Source organism: Bos taurus, chromosome 6 (assembly GCF_002263795.3).
Source record: "Bos taurus isolate L1 Dominette 01449 registration number 42190680 breed Hereford chromosome 6, ARS-UCD2.0, whole genome shotgun sequence".
In the NCBI taxonomy this organism is placed as follows: Eukaryota; Metazoa; Chordata; class Mammalia; order Artiodactyla; family Bovidae; genus Bos; species Bos taurus.
In genome coordinates, this window is record NC_037333.1 from 73,635,746 (window position 1) to 73,660,478 (window position 24,733).

The 24,733-nt window shown below is 36.5% G+C and overlaps 1 pseudogene; it reads left to right on the top strand.

Moving 5' to 3' along the window:
• Positions 1-24,733, top strand: part of LOC112447016 (retinoic acid receptor RXR-gamma-like) — an 88,578-nt pseudogene that overhangs the window by 42,463 nt on the left and 21,382 nt on the right.

Below are 24,733 nucleotides of genomic sequence, written 5' to 3' on the forward strand. Positions count from 1 at the left end.
ACTATGGAGGGAGGTTCGTGACATTGTACAGGAGTCAAGGATCAAGACCATCCCCATGGAAAAGAAATGCAAAAAAGCAAAATGGCTGTCTGGGGAGGCCTTACAAATAGCTGTGAAAAGAAGAGAAGTAAAAAGCAAAGGAGGAAAAGAAATATATAAGCATCTGAATGCAGAGTTCCAAAGAATAGCAAGAAGAGATAAGAAAGCCTTCCTCAGTGATCAATGCAAAGAAATAGAGGAAAAACCACATAATGGGAAAAACTAGAGATCTCTTCAAGAAAATTAGAGATACCAAAGGAACATTTCATGCAAAGATGGGCTCGATAAAGGACAGAAATGGTAGGGACCTAACAGAAGCAGAAGATATTAAGAAGAGGTGGCAAGAATACACAGAAGAACTGTACAAAAAAGATCTTCATGACCCAGATAATCACGATGGTGTGATCACTGACCTAGAGCCAGGCATCCTGGAATGTGAAGTCAAGTGGGCCTTAGAAAGCATCACTACGAACAAAGCTAGTGGAGGTGACAGAATTCCAGTGGAGCTATTTCAAATCCTGAAAGATGATGCTGTGAAAGTGCTGCACTCAATATGCCAGCAAATTTGGAAAACTCAACAGTGGCCACAGGACTGGAAAAGTTCAGTTTTCATTCCAATCACAAAGAAAGGCAATGCCAAAGCATGCTCAAACTACCGCACAATTGCACTCATTTCACACGCTAGTAAAGTAATGCTCAAAATTCTCCAAGCCAGGCTTCAGCAGTACTTGAACCGTGAACTTCTAGATGTTCAAGCTGGTTTTAGAAAAGACAGAGGAACCAGAGATCAAATTGCCAACATCTGCTGGATCATTGAAAAAGCAAGAGTTCCAGAAAAATATCTATTTCTGCTTTATTGACTATCCCAAAGCCTTTGACTGTGTGGATCACAGAAACTGTGGAAAATTCTGAAAGAGATGGGAATACCAGACCACCTGATCTGCCTCTTAAGAAATTTGTATGCAGGTCAGGAAGCAACAGTTAGAACTGGACATGGAACAACAGAGTGGTTCCAAATAGGAAAAGAAGTATGTCAAAGCTGTATTTTGTCACCCTGCTTATTTAACTTATATGCAGAGTACATCATGAGAAATGCTGGGCTGGAGGAGGCACAATCTGGAATCAAGATTGCTCGGAGAAATATCAATAACCTCAGATATGCAGGTGATACCACCCTTATAGCAGAAAGTGAAGAGGAATTAAAAAGCCTCTTGATGAACGTGAAGGAGGAGAGTGAAAAAAGTTGGTTTAAAGCTCAACATTCAGAAAATGAACATCATGGCATCTAGTCCCATCACTTCATGGCAAATAGATGGGGAAACTGGGAACAGTGTCAGAGTTCATTTTTTTGGGCTCCAAAAGCACTGCAGATGGTGACTGCAGCCATGAAATTAAAAGACGCTTACTCTTTGGAAGGAAAGTTATGACCAACCTAAATAGCATATTCAAAAGCAGAGACATTACTTTGCCAACAAAGGTCCGTCTAGGCAAGGCTATGGTTTTTCCAGTGGTCATGTATGGATGTGAGAGTTGGACTGTAAAGAAAGCTGAGTGTCAAAGAATTGGTGCTTTTGAACTGTGGTGTTGGAGAAGACTCTTGAGAGTCCCTTGGACTGCAAGGAGATCCAACCAGTCCATTCTAAAGGAGATTGGTCCTGGGTGTTCTTTGGAAGGAATGATGCTAAAGCTGAAACTCCAGTACTTTGGCAACCTCATGCTAAGAGTTGACTTATTGGAAAAGACCCTGACGCTGGGAGGGATTGGGGACAGGAGGAGAAAGGGACGACAGAGGATGACATGGCTGGATGGCATCACCCATTCGATGGACATGAGTTTGGGTGAACTCCGAGCGTGGTTGATGGACAGGGAGGCCTGGCGTGCTGCCATTCATGGGATCGCAAAGAGTCTGACACGACTGAGCGATTGAACTGAACTGATGATGTGTCTCCCCTGGAGGAGAGCACAGCAATCCACTCTATTATTCTTTTTTCTTTCTTTATTTTTTTTAGTTTTTCTTTATTTTTTTAAATTTTATTTTATTTTTAAACTTTACAAAATTGTATTAGTTTTGCCAAATACCACAGGTATACATGTGTTCCCCATCCTGAACCCTCCTCCCTCCTCCCTCCCCATACCATCCCTCTGGGTCGTCCCAGTGCACCAGCCCCAAGCATCCAGTATCATGCATTGAACCTGGACTGGCAACTAGTTTCATACATGATATTATACATGTTTCAATGCCATTCTCCCAAATCTTCCCATCCTCTCCCTCTCCCACAGAGTCTTAACTGGGAAATCCCATGGACAAAGGAGTCTGGTGGGCTACAGTCTATAGGGACACCAGAGTCAGACACAACTGAAGTGACTTAGTTTGAATGATGCATCTTGTCACAAATAAGTTTAAACAAGTAGAAATGATGTTCAAAATCTGTGGCCCTATGTTTTGGCTATCTAAAAAATAAAATGTGTCACTACTTATCACTTTTATTTTTTTAATTAGATAAGAACCTATTTATTTTTCCTCATACTTGACACTTCCCTTTTACTTCAGTGAAAACTTTTATTTTCCTAACTTTATTGCTTTCTTGTTGCCTACTGCCCTTACAGAGATCATTTGTTTTGTATTCTTATACAAGATTGTGCTCGAATTGTGTTCTTTGCTATGTTACACAAACAGTAGGTTTTAAACGTTTTCATTTTTAACTGTAATTTATTATTTGCCTTATTTAAGGAAAAAAATCAGATAAACTAATATCTTCAATCACAAATGTTCTATTTATACTGATATATTAGGCAACATTTATAATCCTTTGAATCAACCAGTTACTAGTGACTGAGGCAATAATTGGAGATTGTATGATTTTCACAAACACTGTATGTGATAATTATTATAATGCCCAAATTTTAATTTGAAGGGTTTAATCTACTATTCTGCATTTCCATAGACTGTAAGTAATGAATCTTGGACTTGAAACCTGGTCTTTTAACTGCAAATGCAAAGCATTTTACATTTGATCTTCACAAATGTTCATTTGAGCCGTAAATATTTATTGTTGATTCTTAATTAATGTTGTTTGTATCCATTCATCTATTTCTCTACACTTTAAAATGTTGTTACCATGCCTTGAAGAATACTGAAAGGAAAGCTTGGGTGTTTCAACATAAAATCCTAAAGATATCTGGGTTTTATTTAAGGAACCTATTTCACTGTAGAAAAATAAAATATTCTAATGTATACTTATGTGGCATTGATAAGAGCATATCCAACATCAGAAATATTTGGCTCATGTTTATTCTGCTAATGGACGTCATTCACTTTAATTATCTTGAATATTTACCCTCTTCTGTTTAAGAATGTTGATAGATAAATACACCCTGCAGCTTTAAAACCATTCTCTGAAACACTGGGTCTGCATTCTTGTTTTCAGCTTGCTAAAAATGTATTCAGCCCACCCTTATTTATCAATGTGTTTGTTGCTCAGTCATGTCTGACTTTTTGTGACTTTGGACTATAGTCTGCTAGGCTTCTCTGTCCATGTGATTTTCCAGGCAAGAATACTGGAGTGGGTTGCCATTCTCTTCTCCAGGGGATCTTCCAGACCCAGGGACTGAATCCAGGTCTCCCATATTGCAGGCAGATTCTTCACTGTCTGAACCACCAGGGAAGCCTCTTATTTATCAATAGTACCCATTAATCCGTACCTCTGACTATTCCTTGTTCTAATAAGCTAAGACAACACTAGCATCTGCCTGTAGCAAATATGCTGAGAATTTACAAACCTATTTTGATGCAAACTAAACAAGTAGTCTGTGAATTTAGAAATGGCTTGAATTTCTTCGGGGCTTGGTACTTTATTCTTGTTAGGGCCCTGCCTTATTCCCATCAAGCTGAACTCAATTTCATTTAAGCCATTAGCATACAGACTGCATTTGCCATCACAGCTGATAAAGACAGAATTTATATATCAATTTTTGCAGCTTTACTACTGAATTCAACATGAAGTCAAATCTGTTTCTTACTTTAAAATACATAAAAGAATATAGCCTCAAAATACAAATTTACAGTACTTGGTATTGTCCACCTTGAATGATAATGAGTTGTCTTTCACTGAATAAGAGCTGATATTAGTGCTACAAAACTTCATAAGGCATTTACCACAAACTGGGCAAAGATTCTATTCTGCATTGAATTGGGGGCTGAGAGGCATTCTTAGGTGTTTAATGATTTTGAGTTTCCATACAAACTTCCTCAAGTTTTAAAGGTTAATCTTCTTGCAAATATCCAAAGCAGATCTCATCAGAAAATATTTCTTATTCACAGTTGTATGTATGCCATATAGTGCTTTTCAAATGAATGAGGAAGATGCCTCATTCCAAGAATGTGCCATTTACATTAGACTGCATGTGTAATGCAAACACTGATACATTTTGAATGCTCAAGCAACTGGTTTCCTTCTTATTTCCTCTTTTGATTAATAGTTTGGGTGTGTATTCAGTCTCTCAGTCATGTCTGACTCTTTGAGACCCGATAGACTGTGGCCTGGCAGGCTCCTCTGTCCGTGGAATTTTCCGGGCAAGAATACTGGAGTGGGTAGCCATTTCCTACTCCAGGGGATCTTCCCAATTCAAGGATTTAACCCACATCTCTTGCACCTCCTGCATTGGCAGCTGATTCTTTACTACTGTACCACCTGGGAAGCCCAATAGTTAGGAGTGGTATGGAAAACAAGGTGGTAGAGAAATATATTAGATACTGTATTATGGGTTAAAGGCTATAGAAAGTAGAAGGGAATATTGAATGTTCAATGTAGAAAAAGAAAGGAATCTTGAAAGAAACAAAAATATTGCTACTTTCATGAACTGACACTCCTGGTACACATCAAAACTACCAAATACTTTCTAATGAGAGTTCTTACATATTTAACTATGGAGTCTTTTGACTTTCTGGTTTCTTAGGGAATGTTTTTGGAGAGAGCAGACCTATTAACTCTCTAACAGACAGTTTGAACTAAATCTAATATTAAAGGTCATTAAAGTCAATTTGGCTGGTGAACAAAAATTTAAATGTAAAAGTGTTAAAACTAATCTTTATTATAATTAATGAGGCTTGGATTAGGAACAGCCATATTGCCCAAAACTATCAAACACTGAGAAATGGTGTTGAAAATCCTTTGTGATTCTTCCAGTTTCATTTTGATTTGTATCTCCAGAAACATCTGAAAAATTGTTTGAGTATAATGTTAAATGGTGAATGCCAGGTATTGTGGTATTAGAATTTCACATATTAGTTTAATAAGTATTTTCTTTGTCCTCCTTCTTTTTTCCCCTCCTTCCATTTTCCTTCCTTCTCTCATTTTTCATTGTTCCCCTTCCTTCCTTCTTCCTTCCTTTTTCCCTTTCTTCTTTTCTTTCCAGTTCTTAATATATAATTCATGCAGTATGAATTGTATTGACAACATTGCCTAGGGAAGATTTAATATGAAATAACATTTATTTATCATATTTTAATATTCATCCTATATAATGCTATAAAAATGGATATTATTTATATGTGTATTTTATACAGTATCCTATTAGAGAAAATTATGTGTTATTTTTAAAAGAAAAAATATCTATATGTAGATACTTGCAGACAAGTCTTGGGAAATACTTAAAACTAAACAAGGTTTTCTTTTTCATGCTATGTCATGTTTTGTCTCTTTTTCATTTTCAGATCTCATGTTGTAACCATCCAAAGCCTAACTTCTCTTGTTTTACAGGGATTGCTATATTTTGTTCTGCACCTTAGGTTAAACATTACCTGTCATATATCACAGTCCTTCAGATCATAACTTCTAGGTGACACATAAGCAGCTTGCTCATAGGTAATATATTATTGGATAAGGACAGAAAAATAAATCACTGAAACATCTGCCAAAGATCATCTGAAACTTTCACTGTCTATTGGACAAGAGAATGTCTTCAGGATCCAGCAGGAAAGACCATGTATTCTATTTCTGAAGACATCCACATGAAGGGCCTCTATCACCGGCTCTGCTTATTTTCCATTATTTAGTCAACTGACAACCAAAATATTCTTCTTGGTGCTCAGCTGAATCCTGCACTGCCTTTATTTCAGCCCATTGCTGCCATGTGTTCCTCTGAAGAGGATCGATTAAATAGCAGTTCTCCAAAGACTGAAAAATAAAGCATTTATTTTTGAAAATTCACAAAATTACACAAATTCCCTTAGAAGAAAAAATCTGGGTCATAGGCACAGAAATGAATTCCATCAAATGGAAGGGTCCCAAGTAGTAAAAGGTAAACTAGATTTTAGCATACAGATGTCTTTTCTTACACAAAACCTGACAATTGCAAGTTTGAGCAGCTTATTATAGAGTCATTGCTGCCTCTTCAATAACTCATTTTGATATTTTGTAATTTGCCAAAATGTGCCTTTGTGATCCCACAGGCTCTTAACTACTTTGTAATGAGTGTGTATGAACAGATGGAAAATGTTTTCAATTTCAGAGAAAACCACTAATGGATGTCACCAGCTATTAGAAAAGCTCAGGTGGCTCCATTTTCCAAGGAAAGATATTGTCATAAAGCTCTTCATTTTTTAATGAAATGTTTGCTCATTTATACCTGGATGGTAATTTAAGATTTCACAAGTCTAAACAGATTACAACTATAGTTGGAAATTATTCAGTGCTAAATAGCCTGGAAATTCAATCTCAAAAATCTCACCTGAAAACAGTGATGCCAATCCGGGTCATTTTATTAGAGCAACATGAGTTACTATAGAAACAAGAAGTGGATAAAGAAATTTCACTAAAATGTCAAGTAGATGCTTGAGCTTTGGTGATTATCCTTCTTTTAAAGGAAAAAGAAGTATACCTTCTATCCTCAATTTGTATCCCAAATGAATACATCTTCTCAAAGAGAAACACATCAAAGGAATGATTATGGCAGAGGTTGTTCCCAAAGTACAGTCTATCTCAAAGATATTTAAAAGGTATTTATATTCAAAGATATTTACTTGTTCTCTAAAATGAAGAGCCATTGGACCCAACTCCCCTCAAAATTCACACCAGCTTCTCCTTTTACAAAACTCTTGGTCTAATATCCTGTGGAAGAAAATAAGCAGATATCTGGTCCAATTAGTTATTTTGGGCCTTTGTTACCCTCTCTTTTACTTAGAAAAACACTGGTTGAAAATAAGGGCAATACCATCTGTGCAGTGATTGATCTAGCATGTGCTTATTTATTTAGAGCTCCACCAACAGAGATTATTTATATGTAGTTTAGGAAAGAAGAGCGAGCAATTTCTTTCTAGCAAAGTAAACTTCTATAATTTTAAGCTGAGCTTCATAGTTGCATTTCTTCCTTACTTGGATATGAAGTATTCAACATATATTTTGGATAAACACTTTTCTCTTGTCATGGAAAATAGGTGGTCCAAGATCATTCAGAAGGCTGATACTGTACTTTTTTTAGTATTATGTACATGTAATTACATTAAGCCAAAATTATTAATAATAATTTACATCTTTCCATTAGAGTGCTTAGATACAGAGCAAAAATGTTAAAGAAAATAATAGGTCTAAGGGCTATGTCAAATGAACATTGATGTTTCTTCACATTTTATTTCACTGTGGAGACAAATCCCCTGGCAGTGGCACTTCTGAGATCACACTGTGAAGCAGCAGCAATGAGGCGATGATGTAGAAGCAATATGCGTGAGAAAATCGCTGCTTTTAAAAATATAACTTCTTTAAGGATATCATCTATTTTGTTCTCTATGGCTTCTATGTTTAGATTCATATGTTTAGTGTAATTTTCTAAATAAGGCAAATGGCACACAGTTCCCTTTCCTCTTTGTTATAGATGCCAGGAAGTTCCCATTTGTGACTGTATTTTTTAACTAAGGATTATTGATATGATTTTCTTAGCTTCACTCTCCACTTTAATAACTGGCTTTTCTTTTCATCATTCTTTTTCCATTATTCTTTTTAAAACATGAATGAATTGTTTATAATAAGATGACCTTACTTTTCTCATCTCTTATACATTTTAAACCCACCTTAGAGTAGAATTTAGAATCCTATAGTAATACGGCTTAATCAAAGAAAGGATATAAATCATTAATGAGTTAAATTGTTGTCAGTCATGACATTTTTAGCTTTTATGAAGGAATGTGTTAATTTCTGAATTTGAATATCAATATTATTAAACTTGTAATTTAAAATTTCTATTCTTTTTAGTCAAATGTATACACACAAATAACTATCACACATGAAATGAATGGAAGAGTAGATAATGCAAAAGAAAAGAGTAGTGAACTTGAAAAGATAGTTAAAGTAACTTTCCAAAATGAAACAGAGAAAATGTATGGAACTTCAAGTTGCCTAATTGTGGTCTGTGAAAAAGGGGAGGGTCAGAAAACATTGAAGTAATGATGGCTAGAATTTTTCCAATTTTATGAAAATAATATATCCACAGATTTAAAAATCTCAACAAAAACTCAAAACAAAAAAGTATGAAGAAAACTACCTCAAATCATAAAATAATCATATTGCTCTGAAATATGTACAGAGGAGTAAAGACATGGAGATGATAGCAGATTTCTTATCAGAATGATGCAAATAGGAAGACAATAGAGCAATATTCTTCCATTTCTCTTTATTAACACCCTCACACAGAAGACTTTTAAAATATATATATTTTTCCTAACACACCTGACTGATGATCTCTGTACTTCAGATATGACATATATGTTCAATGTGTTGTTGTTGTTGTTCAATTGCTAAGTCGTGTCCAATTTCGTGCAATGCCATGACCTGCAGCATGCCAGGTTTACCCAACCTTCATTATGTCCCAGAGTTTGCTCAGCCTCCTGGGCATTGAGTCAGTGATTCCATTCAACCATCTGATCCTCTGTCACCCGATTCTCCTCCTAGCCTCTGTCTTTCCCAGGATCAGGTCTTTTCCAGTGAGTCTGCTCTTTGCATCAGGTGGCCAAAGTATTGGAGCTTCAGCCTCACCATCAATCCTTCCAATGAATATTTAGGGTTGATTTCCTTTAAGTTTGATTGGTTTTGATCTCCTTGCTCTCCAAGGGACTCTCAAGAGTCTTTTCCAGCACCACATTTTGAAAGCGTCAATTCTTCAGTGCTCAACTGAAATGTGACCCAACTCTCACATCTACATGACTACTAGAAAAATCATAGCTTTGACTATACAGACCTTTGTTGGCAAAGTGATGTATCTTCTTTTGAATATTTTGCCTAGGTTTGTCATAGCTTTTCTTCCAAGGAGCAGATGTTTTTTTAATTTTGTCCACAGTAATTTGGAGTCCAAGAAAATAAAATTTGTCATTGTTTCCACTTTTTCTCCTTATATGGTGCCATGAAGTGATGGGGCAGGATGTTATAATCTTAGTTTTTTTGAATGTTTAGTTTTAAGCCAGCTTTTTCACTCTCCTCTTTCACCTTCATTGAGAGGCTCTTTAGTTTCTCTTCATTTTCTGTCAGTAGAGTGGTATCATCTACATATCAGAGGTTGTTGCTATTTCTCCCAGCAATCGTGATTCCAACTTGTGATTCATCCAACCTAGCATTTTGCACGATGAATTCTGCATATAAGCTAAACAAGCAGAGTGACAATACACAGCCTTGACATACTCCTTTCCCAGTTTTGAATCAATTCATTGTACCATGTCCAGTTCTAACAGTTGCTTCTTGACCTGCATGCAGGTTTCTCAGGAGACAGGTAAGGTGATCTGATATTCCCATCTCTTTAAGAATTTTCCAGTTTGTTGTGATGAAAACAGTCAAAAGCTTCAGCATTGTCAATGAAGCAGAGGTAGATGTTTTTCTGGAATTCCCTTGCTTTCTCTATGATCCAATGGAATTTGGCAATTTGACCTCTGGTTCCTCTGACTTTTCTAAATCCAGCTTGTGCATCCGGAAATTCTTGGTTTGCGTGCTGCTAAGCCTAGCTTGAAGGATTTTGAGCATTACCTTGCTAGCATGAGAAATGGGCACAATTGTACAGTAGTTTGAACATTCTTTGGCATTGTCTTTCATTGGGATTGGAATGAAAACTGACCTTTTCCAGTCCTGTGGCCACAGCTGAGATTTCCAAATTTGCTGACATACTGAGTGCATCACTTTAACAGCATCATATTTTAGGATTTTAAATAGCTCAGCTGGAATTTCATTATCTTCATTAGCTTTGTTCATATTAAAGCTTCCTAGGGCTTCCCTGGTGACTCATATGGTAAAGAATATGCCTGCAATGCAGAAGACCTGGGTTCCATCCCTGGGTTGGGAGAATCCCCTGGAAGAGAGCATGGCAACCCACTCCAGTATTCAAGCCCGGAGAATACCAATGGACAGAGGAGCCTTGTGGGCTGCAGTCAATGGGGTTGTAAAGAGTTGGACATGACTGAGCGACTAAGCAAACACAAAAAATGCTTCCTAAGGCCCACTTAACTTCACACTCTAGGATCCTCATCTCTCAGAGTTTTGTGAAGAACAACTGTGATAATAATTGGAAACACTTTTGGCATGCTCCAAAATCAGAAGTAAGCAAGAAGTGTAATTTTCTTTAATTTTTATAATACAGTGTAAATTTTATTTATTAAAAAATGTAATAAATATATATACATGTATATGTTGAATATATAATATGAATATATAATAAGCACATTTATAAAATATACTAAATATAAATAAAGTATATTTATATACTTATATAAATATAAAATATATATGTGTTAGTTATATGTTCAATATATACATGTATATATATATATATATATATATTCACATCATGCTGTATTATAAAAAATAAAGAAAATTACACTTCTTGCATATTTCTGGTTTGGGAATGAGCCATGCACCTCCTATGAATGTGGTCTATGTTCCCCCTGAGGCGCATCTTACATTACATTTGAACTATCAAATATGTCATTGTCTATGTTTGGTTTTTCTCATTTACCTGAAAATGGCAACAAAATTCAGACATTTAACTCATTTTCTCCTGAATGTTTGTATTGGCTACCAGATGTATTACTTAAATTTAAAAATCAAACCCACAATATCCTCTTCTTCGTAGAGAAAATAAGCTCTTCTAAAATTACAGCTATATCCTTTACACAGATTATGTTCAGCTCATGGAATATAATCAGTTTAAACCAGAGGGTCCACAACCTTCAGGATCCAATGCCAGAGGATTGAGGGGGAGTTGATGGAATAATAATAGAAATAAAGTGCGCAGTAAATGTGATGTGCTTCAGTCATCCCGAAACCATCTTCTCTTCCCCCAGCCCATGGAAAAATTGTCTCCCACAAAACTGATACCTTGTGGCAAGAAGGTTGGGTACTGCTATATTGAAGGATCCTAACTTGAGTCCTCACCCCATCAAGTTATATTCCACACGTTGTCTATAAATGAGTTGGCCACATTTATGTCTACTTGTATTAGCTATTCTAACCAGATATTCTGTCAAATTTATACAGTATTCATTTTAAAAAGCACTTCATCAGAAACTTAATATGGTTAAATCTTAAGTAGTAATGTATTTTCTAATTCACTTGTAGATTTTTATCAGTTTATATCAAGTTACATAAATTTGCTTAGGCTATAATTTACTTCTGAAGTCTCACTATCAAAAATCTCTCTCTCTCTCTGATTATATCCTATTCTTCGAGTTCATTCATTAAAGAACCTCTACTACAGTGAATCTTTGATTTCATTGAGATCTCTAATACATTTATTGGGCACTTTATCATTATTAACCGAAAATCTCTGGTGTTCATTTTTCCTTGCCTAGCCTACAATTCATACTCCATCATTATCATTATTTCTTACTTTTATTTCATATCCATAATACACACCTGAAGCTATTAAAGTGATCTAAACCCCAATATCCATTTATTTTCTCACAATCTGTACTACAGCCCATAACTGCTTGGTTGACCTGAATCATTTTATATCACACATTTTAAACAGATCCTCAAGACTACCTAACTCTCTTTTAGTGCTTTTTTTTGGGCTCATGTTTTCATGCCATGATGTATTCCTTCTTCCTTTTAACTCTAAACTTCATCACCTTTAATCTGGGCTGAGTATTCATCTTTTAACTCACTGAGAAAGCAGAAGTTACCAGAAACCATTTCATTCAACATTCCACCACCAAAACTACAGATTTGTCAATTCCACACCCCAAATTGCTCCTTCCTATCCTTTCCTTAGCAAGTACTATTGATTATATCTCTGAAAAATGTATTGATTACATATTTGAATTGTTTTGGAAATATCTGTCAATTTTTAGATTCCTTTACTATGTGATTGATCTTTACCTTCAGTTGCTGTTAGCTATTATTTGAATTACAAGCAATACCTCCTGTCCATTTGCTTCAACTTCTTCTCTGTGTGTGTTAATTGCTCAGTCGTGTCCAACTCTTTGAGACCCCCTGAACTGTAGCCAACCAGGCTTCTCTGTCAATGGAATTATCCAGGCAACAATACTAAAGTGGATTGCCATTCCCTCTCCAGAAGATCTTCCTGACCCAGGGATCCAATGGTGGTCTCCTGCGTCACAGGCAGATTCTTGACCATTTGAGTTACAAGGAAGTCCTCTTTTCTATATGACAGTAAAGGTGATCTTTTAAAATGTGAGTTGGGTCACAGTGTTTTACTACTTAAAAGTTTTACTTCCCAAAGCTCTCAAAAAAAATTTCACACTCTTACTGTGATCTATGCAGTTGGGCATGATTCACCTTTGTTGAATCAGTAAACTCACTTTACTGTTGTACCCTTCTGAAAGCTATTTTTGCTTATTTTTGTGGAGATGTACATGTTGGGGGGCTTCCCAGGTGACACTAGTGATAAAATCCCACCTGCTATTTCAGGAGACATAAGAGACATGGGTTCAATCCCTGAGTCAGGGAGATCCCCTAGAGGAGGGCACAGCAACCCACTTCAGTATACTTGCCTGGAGAATCCCATGGACAGAGGAGCATGACAGTCTATGGTCCATACAGTTGCCAAGAGGTGGACATGACCGAGCGACTTGGCACACACACACATTTACGTGTTGCAGTCGTGTTCCCACTAAATGTCCCCACGCTTTCCTCTTCATCTGGTTGCTTCCTTTTCATTTTTAAGTCTTATCTTACATGACATATGCTCAAAGATATTCTCCCTGACTACTTTATTTAAAGTAGTTTTTCCCTTGGTGATCTCTTGTCTTTCTAATGTTTTATTAGCTCATATTCATCCTAAAAGTATTTTCTTCATCCTTTTCTTTTTGTCTGTCTACTAAAGTGTACAATTCCATAAGGTCATGTACTCTTTCTTCTTCTGCTGCTGCTGCTAAGTTGCTTCAGTTGTGTCCAACTCTGTGCAACCCCATAGATAGCAGCCCACCAGGATCCCCCGTCCCTGGGATTCTCCAGGCAAGAACACTGGAGTGGGTTACCATTTCCTCCTCCAATGCATGAAAATGAAAAGTGAAAGTGAAGTCTCTCAGTTGTCTCCAACTCTTAGCGACCCCATGGACTGCAGCCCACCAGGCTCCTCTGTCCATGGGATTTTCCAGGCAAGAGTACTGGAGTGGGATGCCATTGCCTTCTCTGACTCTTTCTTCTAGTTTAGCACTTTTTCTCCAATATCTTTAATGGGGTCTGTCATACTGTGGATGGTCAGTAAATTTATTTTTTGACTGAATTGCTCCTCATCAAAAGTAGTAACTCTTATTTGTAGTGTGTGCGTGCACGCTAAGTAAGACTCTATGGACTATAGCCTGCCAGGCTCTTCTGTCTATGGGATTCTACAGGCAAGAATGGTGGAGTGGGTTGCCATGCCCTCCTCCAGGGGATCTTCCCAACCCAGGGATTGAACCCATGTGTCCTGTAGCTCTTGAATTGCAGGCAGATTCTTTACCTCTGAGCCACCGGAGAAGTCCCTTATTTGTAGTAACTTTTGCTAATTTACCTTTGCTTTCCAAACATTGCTATCGGAATTGTGGCCTAATTACAAATTTTTAATTTGCAATTTGACATATTTGAAGTTTGTATACATTTTCTTCCATTTGGAGGTTGAGTGGTATTAAGAAAACTCCCTAAATAGGTGCTTGATTTTCTCTAATACATAATTCTAGACTTTATCATGGTCAATTCTCTGGTTCTCTATTATAGCATAATAAACTATCACCAAGTTTAAAAGCTTAAAACAGCATCTATTTTGTTATTCTTTTTTTTGTTGTTGTTATTCTTTATACTCGTGGATCCAAGATTTAGGCAGAGCACACAGGGAAAGACTTGTTTCTACTCCACAATATATAGCATCTCCATTGGGGTAAGTCAAACAACTCGGGGCTGGAACAGTTGGGGACTGGCTAGATATCTCTTCATATTATCTCAGGGTTTCTTTTTTGTTGTTGTTTTTTCTACATCATTTTCTATCTTGGTGTCCTCAGAATCATAGCCTTATGATAGGTGGACTTCTTACCCGGGCAGCTCAGAATTCCAGGAGCAAGTATTCTGAGAGAGGAAGAAGACAATGTCAGTCTCTTGAAGCTAGGATCTGAAAGCAGATATAGAATCACTTCCTCTGTATGCTATTTGTCAGAGCAACCACAGACCTGCCAACATTCAAGAGGAGCACGCTTCTCTGTAGCTATTTTAATCAACCAAAATAAGAGGCTGAGTTTTAAGTGCAAGTAGGAAGACACTACTAAAAAATAAACAAGAGAAGGGCAAATCTTTCTTAATGGTGTTTTTAAAAACTCAATGGCCATTTCTGCCAATTTATAATTGATAATTTATTCTTTTCGAAGATGAAGCCTATAGCATATTAGCCTCATATTCTTTATTGAATGCTTATTCATTCCAGTTTTGGTGTTTCAAATGCTGGCAATTACTTATATATATCAGTGTACGTTTATGTCATAAAAGTATAGAAATATGTATAATAATAATTCGGCTGACCCAATGGGACACCTTTAAGCTTCTCTTTTTTCTTTATTCCCATCTTTTGGTAATAGAAATGTTCGTTCATGGTGTGGTTGTGGTTTTTGTAGTTGCTATTCTTTGTGGTCATTGTTATTTACTCTTCTTTGCTTTCGACACTGAGAAAGGTGGAAGGGAGGAATCTCAAATATTCCAAATACAAGAAGAAAAACCTATGCTTTGAGCAACATATGGGTACTTTAAGCTTTTAAATATTTCATTTTACTTAGTAAATATTTCATTTACTTTCATTGTCACAACAAAGCTATCACACCAAATCCTCCTTATATAATTGAAAAAAAAGTGTTTAATATGCGTTAATGAAATTGCATATTAGGTTAAGAGACATAGCCATAGTGAAGACAGAAGGCCATTCATTGAATTTATACTGACATTTTTACTGACAACATTAGTCTGGGCCATGATCCTGACTCTGCAGGTACAAAGATTTTAACTTCTACACAAATGTTAGATTAGTGGATCTCTAAATTTCCTATTGGTTGTAAAACTCCATAAAGATACACATTCTTGAAAGAGATAAAATGTCTTTTGAAGACTGGCAGAAAACAAATTTTATCAGTTAATTGAGTTATTGAAATAGATGGCAAATTAGAAAGCAGGACTTATGTTGGAAATTCCTTGGTTATAATTTGCTTTTACTTATCCCCGGAAATAACTTTTCCTGTCTCTTGAAATTACTCTTTGGTCCTGATTTACCTTCTGAACCATATTTCCTTTTTCATGAAAGTTAGCATGTGTTTACAGCCAAATAGCTTTTTTTTTTTTTAATCTATTTCCTGTCAGAATTTTGGATGTCCATAGGATTCTGTTCATTTTGTACTATTTCTTTCAAGTTCAAGTTGTACTAGTTCTTTCAGTTCAAGCTGGCACCTTGCTGAATATGAAAATCTTTGTAGATATCCTGTGAATGTTTTTTTGTCACCACATTTGACAACAACAAAAAATAAAAATACCAGTAGATTTCTTCAAAACAAGCACTTTGCTAACATATTTCTCCTGAGTAATAATGTCCTTATATTTCTTAGGAGGCCTATTATTTATTTAGAGAATTGTACTTTTAAAAACTTTAAATGATCTTTTGTCTGACTAAACAATCCTTTTGGGTGCTATTTTTATCTTTTTAAGGTTTTAACAAAATGTTTTGTAGGCATACCATTGGTTTCATTTTTAGACCATGTGATTGTATTAACTATCTGTTGTTTAATAAGAAATTATCCACAAATTAGTTACTTAAAGCAAATACTTATTGTTTCATTAAGGTTTTGAATATCAGAACCCCAAGAGTGGCTTACCTGGGTGGTTCTGACCAAGCTCTTTCATGATGTTGCAGTTAAGCTGTTAGTGGGGTAGCTGTTATCTGACAGCTGAAGGATAGACATTCACAATGACAACCATGGAAGTTGGCAGGGGCTTCGGTTCCTTCCTTTGAAGGCCTCTTCATGTAGTTGGCTTCTTCCAGAATAAGTGATCAAAAGAGAGAACAACATGACACACTATTTCTTGTAGCCTTGTGGACTTGGAATTCGAGACCATTAATTCTCCTTCATTCTACCAGTTAGAAGTGAGAGCCTAGGTCCAGCCAATGCTCAACACAAAGGCATGGGTATCAGGAGTGGGGGTCTCTGTGAGTCAACTTGGAGGCAGACTACCATAATGCATTTCGTCAATTTTGCATAATTTTGGGCAGTACCATCTCAAGTTTTACTGCTGCTCTGTTATTACTCATATCTCTTCATACAACTCCAAACACACTTATTATATCTTTTCATCATGGGTTTTTTCCCTCTGTTTTCAACATCATTTTTTTGCTTTGTGCTTTATTTAATCTCTGTTCATTCTATTGACCTGTATTCTAGTTTTTCAATTATCTTTTCTGCTCAGTCTAGTTGGATGTTAAGTCTATCTACTGAATTTTAATTTCAACCATTGCATTTTTTAGCTATATGAGCCATCTTTTGTTATTTGTTTTTACTTCTGATCTTTGTGATTTTTTTTATTTTTAATTTTCTTTTAATAAACATGCTAATCCTTGGGATTTAAAATTTGTTATCTATTATTTTCTCTATCTCTACTTTTTATAATTTTGATATTTTGAATTTTGTCTCCTTATGTTATAGGTAAGTTTTAGCCTACATGCTGGATATTGTGTATTAAACATAATACAGACTCTGCATAATAATATCCTCTTTCAGAAAGGATTTCATCTTCTTCCAGTAATTAGGATAAGGGCATATCACCCTCTTAACCAATGATGATAAATTTCCAGTTTGCTTTTTTTCCCCTCAGGGCATTATATTTGTAAGGTTGAACTGAAAGGCTGGGATATTTACTTGGCCTCTTATACTGGAAAAAACCTTAAATGCTAACTTGCATCTCTTTAATGTGATAAGGCTGTTGAAGTATCTGCTTAGCTTTAGAAACTGCTGTACATTGGTCATTTACAAATATTACCCTAAGAATGAGAATCTTTGGCATCAAAAAATAAAAAATAAATTGCATTCAAAATATTGGACTTCATTCTGGTTCCCTTTCCTCTGCATCTTGACCCATGAAGTCATCCTTATTTATTAGACCTCAGTGACAGACAGTTTCTGTCTGCTCAGCCCAGTGAGACTGTCACAAACTCTGGACCACTGTGTGCTTTTGCTCTTTGATCCCAAACAGTAAATAATAAAATTTCAAGCCTGGGAATAGGTGGAAATTTAGCACTCACATCTGTGTATTTCCTGTCCTTCAAAGTATTCTCTCTCAAACGTTGGCTATCATGTTTAATTCTTAATGCCTTCAAACACTGTTTTTGTATTTTAGCCAGATTTTATAGCTGTTATTAGTGGGGGATTTAGTCTAATGACACTTATTTTTTCTCTGCCAAGAGTGAAATCACATCTAGTTATTGCAACCTATATGCATATTTAGTACACAGCTATGTAGTTCAGATGGAGATGGCAATGGCACCCCACTCCAGTACTCTTGCCTGGAAAATCCCATGGACAGAGGAGCCTGGTAGGCTGTAGTCCATTGGGTCGCTAAGAGTTGGACACAGCTGAATGACTTCACTTTCACTTTTCACTTTCATGCATTGGAGAAGGAAATGGCAACCCACTCCAGTGTTCTTGCCTGGAGAATCCCAGGGTCGGGGGAGCCTGGTGGGCTGCCGTCTATGGGGTTGCACAGAGTCGGACATGACCAAAGCGACTTAGCAGCAGCAGCAGTATGTAGTTCAGAAGTCCAGATATGGCTATGGTTCTATATAGGATATACTGGAAACCAGAGGATAGATATACTGGTTAAGAGAACATCCTGATACAATCCAGATAAAAAACAGATGAATATTTTTTTTCTGATAGTGGAAAATTCGTTCTTCTGATGTCTGCCATGTCAATTGAGCTAAAGTCCAATTGTGCTAAAACAGTATAAAGACCACAAAAATAGAAGATTAATTCTATTTTCCTAAAGAAGATTTTGCTTGGAACTATTAAAACCCAAAGGAGATATATATTTCATTGAGATGAATGCATAATGTCTATTGAATGCAAAAAGTTAAAACCATATTATGTCTACGGTTCTGAACACTTTAGCCAAGAGAGGATGTAATCTTATTTATAAATTTTTGCTTTGAACTGCATTTAACGTTCTCAAAAGTATATTTAGGCATAAAACCTTCTGTGATTTCCTGAAAATAGTTTTACTTTTGGTTCTGGCTTTCTTAAGCACAAAAGGTTAGATTATTTAAATTTTTTTATATAACAAAGAACTAATGTGATAACATAATAAGGCTTGGAGAAGTAAAGTTATATTTGAAAATGGCAAATATGCTTTAGGAAAACATTTTTACACTCAAGATGTGATTTTATATTAAAATACTTATAATGCCATATCATTTAAAAATGGATTATTAATTATCAAACCTGAAATTTGTTGGCACATTTAACTGAAACTCCACTCCCCTTCCATGAAACTCTGAAAAAAAAACCTAAATACGTTAAAATGTCCTGCAAAGTCATGCATGTTTCTAGTCCTCATAACACAGATGAAATTACCAACTTTTCCAAATTCATCTCCTATCTCTACCTAACTGCTTCCTTCTCTTCAGCCACTGGAATTATGCTATTCTTTCAAATTGTCAAGTTATTCTCACCTAAATAGTTTTGTTCTTACTTTCTTAAGTTGAAGAGCTCTTCCAGATTTTTAAATGACTTTCTCAATTGTTTCACTTGTCTTTCCTTGATTTTTACATTTTCAGACTCTATCCTCTCATTAGTCTAACAATATAATATTACTCTGTTCTTTCTTCCAGATTGCTTTCTTTAAGTAGCTACTAACATTATGTATTTGCTATTTTACTTGCTCAATATCTCTTTTTTCCCACTAAAGTGTCAATTCCATGAGAAGTTGTATTATCAGCACAAATATTAAAAGAGTAAGTAGTTGCTATTTATTATTGAATAAAGGACTCCCAGGCTCCTCACATACACACACAAATAGAAAAAGACAGGATGTAGCTATTAAAATAGCATTTATAGAAATAATTATCTGTCAAAAACATCATGTTTCTATTGAATTCTTACTAATAATTTCCTTGAGAAGCAAAGTGATAAATTTGATCCCATCTTTAAAGATGTTTTGGCTCTCTGGACTGAAAATCAAAGAATTTGGATTCTAGTGATGAAACACAGCTAGTAGTTAAGTATGTGTTCCTTGGAGGGTGACAGACATGGATTCAAATCCCAGGTTTATCTTTTGTAGCTGCTTTTGGGCAATATCGGAAAAGTTGCTCTCTACACCTGTTTCTTGTCAATACAGTGACATGACTATAATTATAATACTTCAGACAGAGAGGAATAAACTATGTACAATCTAAAACAGAATGATGAAGCTATAAAATGTAGCTATTATTTTCACTATTCTTATTTCATGAGTTACAGGCTATGAATGACCTCTTATGTCTCTGAGCCTCACTTTTCTTGCCTTCAAAGAACAGCACTCGCAAAACTTACAAATGTTTTTCTCTTTGAAGGCAGAGAATAGTTAGTGGTTGTTTTCACTCTTTTAGACTGTCTCAATGCTGAAAAGCAATAATTAAGTCTATTCAGTTCTCTCTTTTCCAAAATAAGTAAACAGTCTCCAAGGTTTTAATACCCTCAAGGTTGCCTTTTTTTTTTTTTTTTCTCAGTCAGATACTGGCTTAATGAAGAGTATTAGACATCTCTCTGCTATTATTAAAGAGCATTACCAAACAAACATGGAGAAGGCAATGGCAGCCCACTCCAGTACTCTTGCCTGGAAAATCCCATGGACTGCGGAGCCTGGTGGACTGCAGTTCATGGGGTCACTAAGAGTCAGACAGGCTGAGCGACTTCACTTTCACTTTTCACTTTCTTGCATTGGAGAAGAAAATGGCAACCCACTCCAGTGTTCTTGCCTGGAGAATCCCAGGGATGGCAGAGACTGGTGGGTTTCCATCTATGGGGTTGCACAGAGTAAGACAGGACTGAAGTGACTTAGCAGCAGCAGCATCAAACAAACAGTTCCTAGGTACTGTGTCATTTCCTTGCCATGTACATGGGCCATTGTTAGTGGGAATAGTTGTTGTTGCTCAGTCACCAAGTCATGTCTGATCTTTGGGACCCCATGGACTGCAGCATGCCAAACTTCCCTGTCCCTCACCATCTTCCAGTTTGCCCAAGTTCATATACATTGAATCGGTGATGCCATCCAACTATCCCATCCTCTAAAGCCCTCTTCTCTGCCTTCAGTTTTTCATAGCATCAGGGTCTTTTCCAAGAAGTCAGCAGTTCACATCAGGTGGCCAAAGTATTGGAGCTTCACCTTCAGCGTCAGTCCTTCCAATGAATATTGAGGGTTGGTTTCCTTTAAGATTGACTATTTTGATCTCCTTGCTTTCCAAGAAACTCTCAAGAGTTTTCCCCAGCATCACAGTTTGAAAGCATCAATTCTTTGGCACTCCGCCTTCTTTGTTGTCCAGATTTCACATTTGTACATGACTACTGGAAAGACCGTAACCTTGACTATACAGACCTTTGTCAGTAAAGTGATGTCTTTGCTTTTTAACACATTGGTAGGTTTGTCACAGCTTCTTGTCAAGAAGTAATCATCTTCTGATTTCATGGCTGCAGTCACCATCTGCAATGATTTTAGAATCCAAGAAGAGGAACTCTGTCACTGCTTCCACATTTTCCCCTTCTATTTACCATGAAGTGATGGGACCGGATGTCAGGATCTGAATTTTTTTAATATTTAATTTTAAGCCGCTTTTTTTTTTTCCCCACTCTCCTCCTTCACCTTCATCAAGAGGTTCTTTAGTTCCTCTTTGCTTTCTGCCATTAGAGTGATATCATCTACATATCTAAGATTGTTAATATTTTCCCCAGCGATCTTGATTTCAGCTTGTAACTCATCCAGCCTGGCATTTTGCACTATGCACTCTGCATATAAGATAAATAAACAGAGTGACAATAAATAGCCTTGTTGTACTCCTTTCTCAATCTCAAACCAGTCAGTTGTTCCGTACAGGGTTCTAACTGTTGCTTCTTGACCCACATACAGATTTCTCAGGAGACTGATAAGATGGTCTAGTATTCCCATCTCTTTAAGAGTTTTCCATAGTTTGTTATGATCCACACAGTCAAAGGCTTTAGCATAGTCAATGAAACAGAAGTAGACGTTTTTCTGGAATTCTCTTGCTTTTTCTATGATTCTGAAAATGTTAGCATTTTGATACTGGTTCCTCTGCCTTTCTAAACCCAGCTTGAACATCTGCATGTTTTCAGTTCACGTGCTGAAGACTAGTGTGGAGGATTTTCAGCATAATCTTACTAGAATGGGAGATGAGTGCAATTGTCCATTGATTTGAACATTGAATGCCCTTCTTGGGAATTGTGATGAGGATTGACCTTTTCCAGTCCTGTGGCCACCGGTGGGTTTTCCAAATTTGCTGATATATTGCAAGCACTTTAATAGCATCATCTTTTAGGATTTTAGATAGATCTGCTGGAATTTCATCACCTCCACTAGCTTTATTGGCAGCATTGTTTCCTAAGGCCCACTTGACCTCACACTCCAGAATGTCTGGCTCTGAGTGAGAGACTACACCATCTTGGTTACCAGGTCATTAAGATCTTTTTTGTACAGTTCTTTTGGGTAGGTTTTCCATCTCTTCTTGATCTCTTCTGTTTCTATTAGGTCTTTACCCCTTCTGTCTTTTATTTTGCCCATCTTTAGATGAAATGTTCCTTTGATATTTCTAGTTTTCTTGAAGAGATCTCTAGTGTTACCCTTTCTGTAGCTTTCCTCTATTTGTTTGCATTGTTCACTGAAGAAGGCCTTCTTGTCTCTCCACGCTCTTCTCTGGAACTTTGCACTTAGTTGAATGTACCTTTCTCTTTCTACCTTGCTGCTTGTCCTCTTTCCTTGACTATTTGAAAAGCCTCCTCAGACAACCACTCTGCCTTCTTGCATTTCTTTTTCTTTGTTATGCTTTTTCTTGGCTGCCTCATGTACAGTATTATGGACCTCTGTCCATAGTTCTTCAGGCACTCTGTTTACTAGATCTAATCCCATGAATCTATCCATCACCTCCACTGTATATTCATAGGGGATTTGGTTTAAGTCTCATACCTGACTGTCCTAGTGGTTTTCCCCACTTTCTTTAGTTTAAGCCTGAATTTTGCTATGAGGAGCTTATGATCTGAGCCACAGTGGGAATAGACTAGTCTTTGCTTTTTTCTACCATGGTGTATGTGGAATCAACAAAACTGGTATCTCCTCTGAACTTTGACTATATTCTGTATGTCTTTAGGTCAGAGTCATTTATAAGAGGATATTTTCAAGTTCATTTAAAACAAACAAGCAAACAAACCTCAGTGTAGCTTAAATAAAGAATGGATTTTATTGACCTATTTATCTGAAAGGCCAGAGGCAGGCAATATTGGATCCAGTCTCCCATAGGACTTCACATCTGTCTCTCTGATATGCTTTGATGATGTAAGTTTCCACACTAGAGTTCCAGACTCTCCTGTTAGGATAGTAAGATCACTAGCACATATTCAGACTGCACCTTTTTGCACATTTTTATGGTTTACATTCCAAGAAAAATTAGAGTTTGTCTTCTGCTATCTTTTGAAATCTTAGAAATTACTTTTTTCCATTGATTTGAATTCATTTTCAGTGGCCAGAGAGGTTTGTTTCAGGAAGCCAATTCTACTAGAGTCATGTAGCTAAGAACGGGACGATCAAAAACTGCTGATGGAGAAAGGAGAATTGGAACTGAAGAATCAGTCTGCAAATGTCTACCGACCTGTGTTAAGCTACACATTTTAATCTTGAGAAAACCTGTCTGATAAATACCACTAGGAATACACCAGTAAAACAAGATTTGGTTTATTTTACACCAATAAAACAAAATTTGGTTCATTTTAGTTTTCTGCAGTATTGGTGAACATTGCCCTTGAGGAAAAATGGGGCAGATAACTAAAAAGAAATGGGAAGGGACTTTTAATAGGGCTCACATTTCTGCCTAATGCCTGTTTCTAATGAGCACCTGGAAGAAGCGTGAAACATTACTAGATGTTTATCACAGCAGTCTTACTCAGGAGGCAGTAAAAGCAAGACTGAGGAAATCATTGGTCAGGAAGCCATAATTGCTTTGATTATGTGGCCTTGGCCATGTCTAGTTGAAAACACTCATTTAGTTTCTGTTAGAAATGCTATAATCTGATTACCCGTCATACTAAGAAGATGACTTTGGGTTCTGTTTTTCCAGAAAATACAAAGTTAGAATAAATGAGGAATGCTGTAAAAACAACAACAACAACAACAAAAATAGTGAACCAAAAAATTGTTCTAATCTGAAGAATTGAGGTTGAAAATTAAGGTTAGTTCAATAGTGACCCAAATAGTTCAGATCCTTTAAGCAAAGGCAGAATGTTTCATTCTCACTGATTTAATTTCAGACAGTTACGTTTCTCACAGCTGAGGGTTTTAATCAGCAAGTTTTCTCAGAACTATGTGTTTGAAGTGAATAAAAGAAACCTTTACATATTAAAAATGAATAGCTGCTATAATTTAAAAACAGGTTTTTAAACTTGCAGTTTTAGGTTCAAAGCAAAATTGAACGGAAAGTACAGACATTTCCATATACTCCCTCCCCCTTATATACATGGCTTCCTGAATCATCAGTATCCCCTGCTAGAGTGGTATACACATTAGAGTTGAAGGACACATTCAAACATTAGAATCACTAAAAGTTTACGGTTTACAATTAAGTTCACTCTTGGTGTTGTATTCTATGTGTTTGGACAAATGTACTGACATTCTAGCATCTGTGTGTGCTTTGTCCCTCATTTGTATCCAACTGTTTGTGACTTCATGGGCTGTAGCCCTCCAGGCTCCTCTGTCCATGGAATTCTCCAGGCAAGAATACTGGAGTGGGTTGCCATTCCCTTCTCCAGGGGATCTTCTCCACCCAGGGACTGAACCCAATTCTCTTATGTATCCTGCATTGGCAGGCTCAGTATAGCTGTTTCAAATTAAAATCCAATTGTAGTCACTTACATTGTAATATCTGAATTCTGTGGACTTACTCTAGTTGTAAGAAGTCAGCATTCCTACTCTCCCACTCCTGGGGATCTTCCTGACCTTCTCCAGGGGAT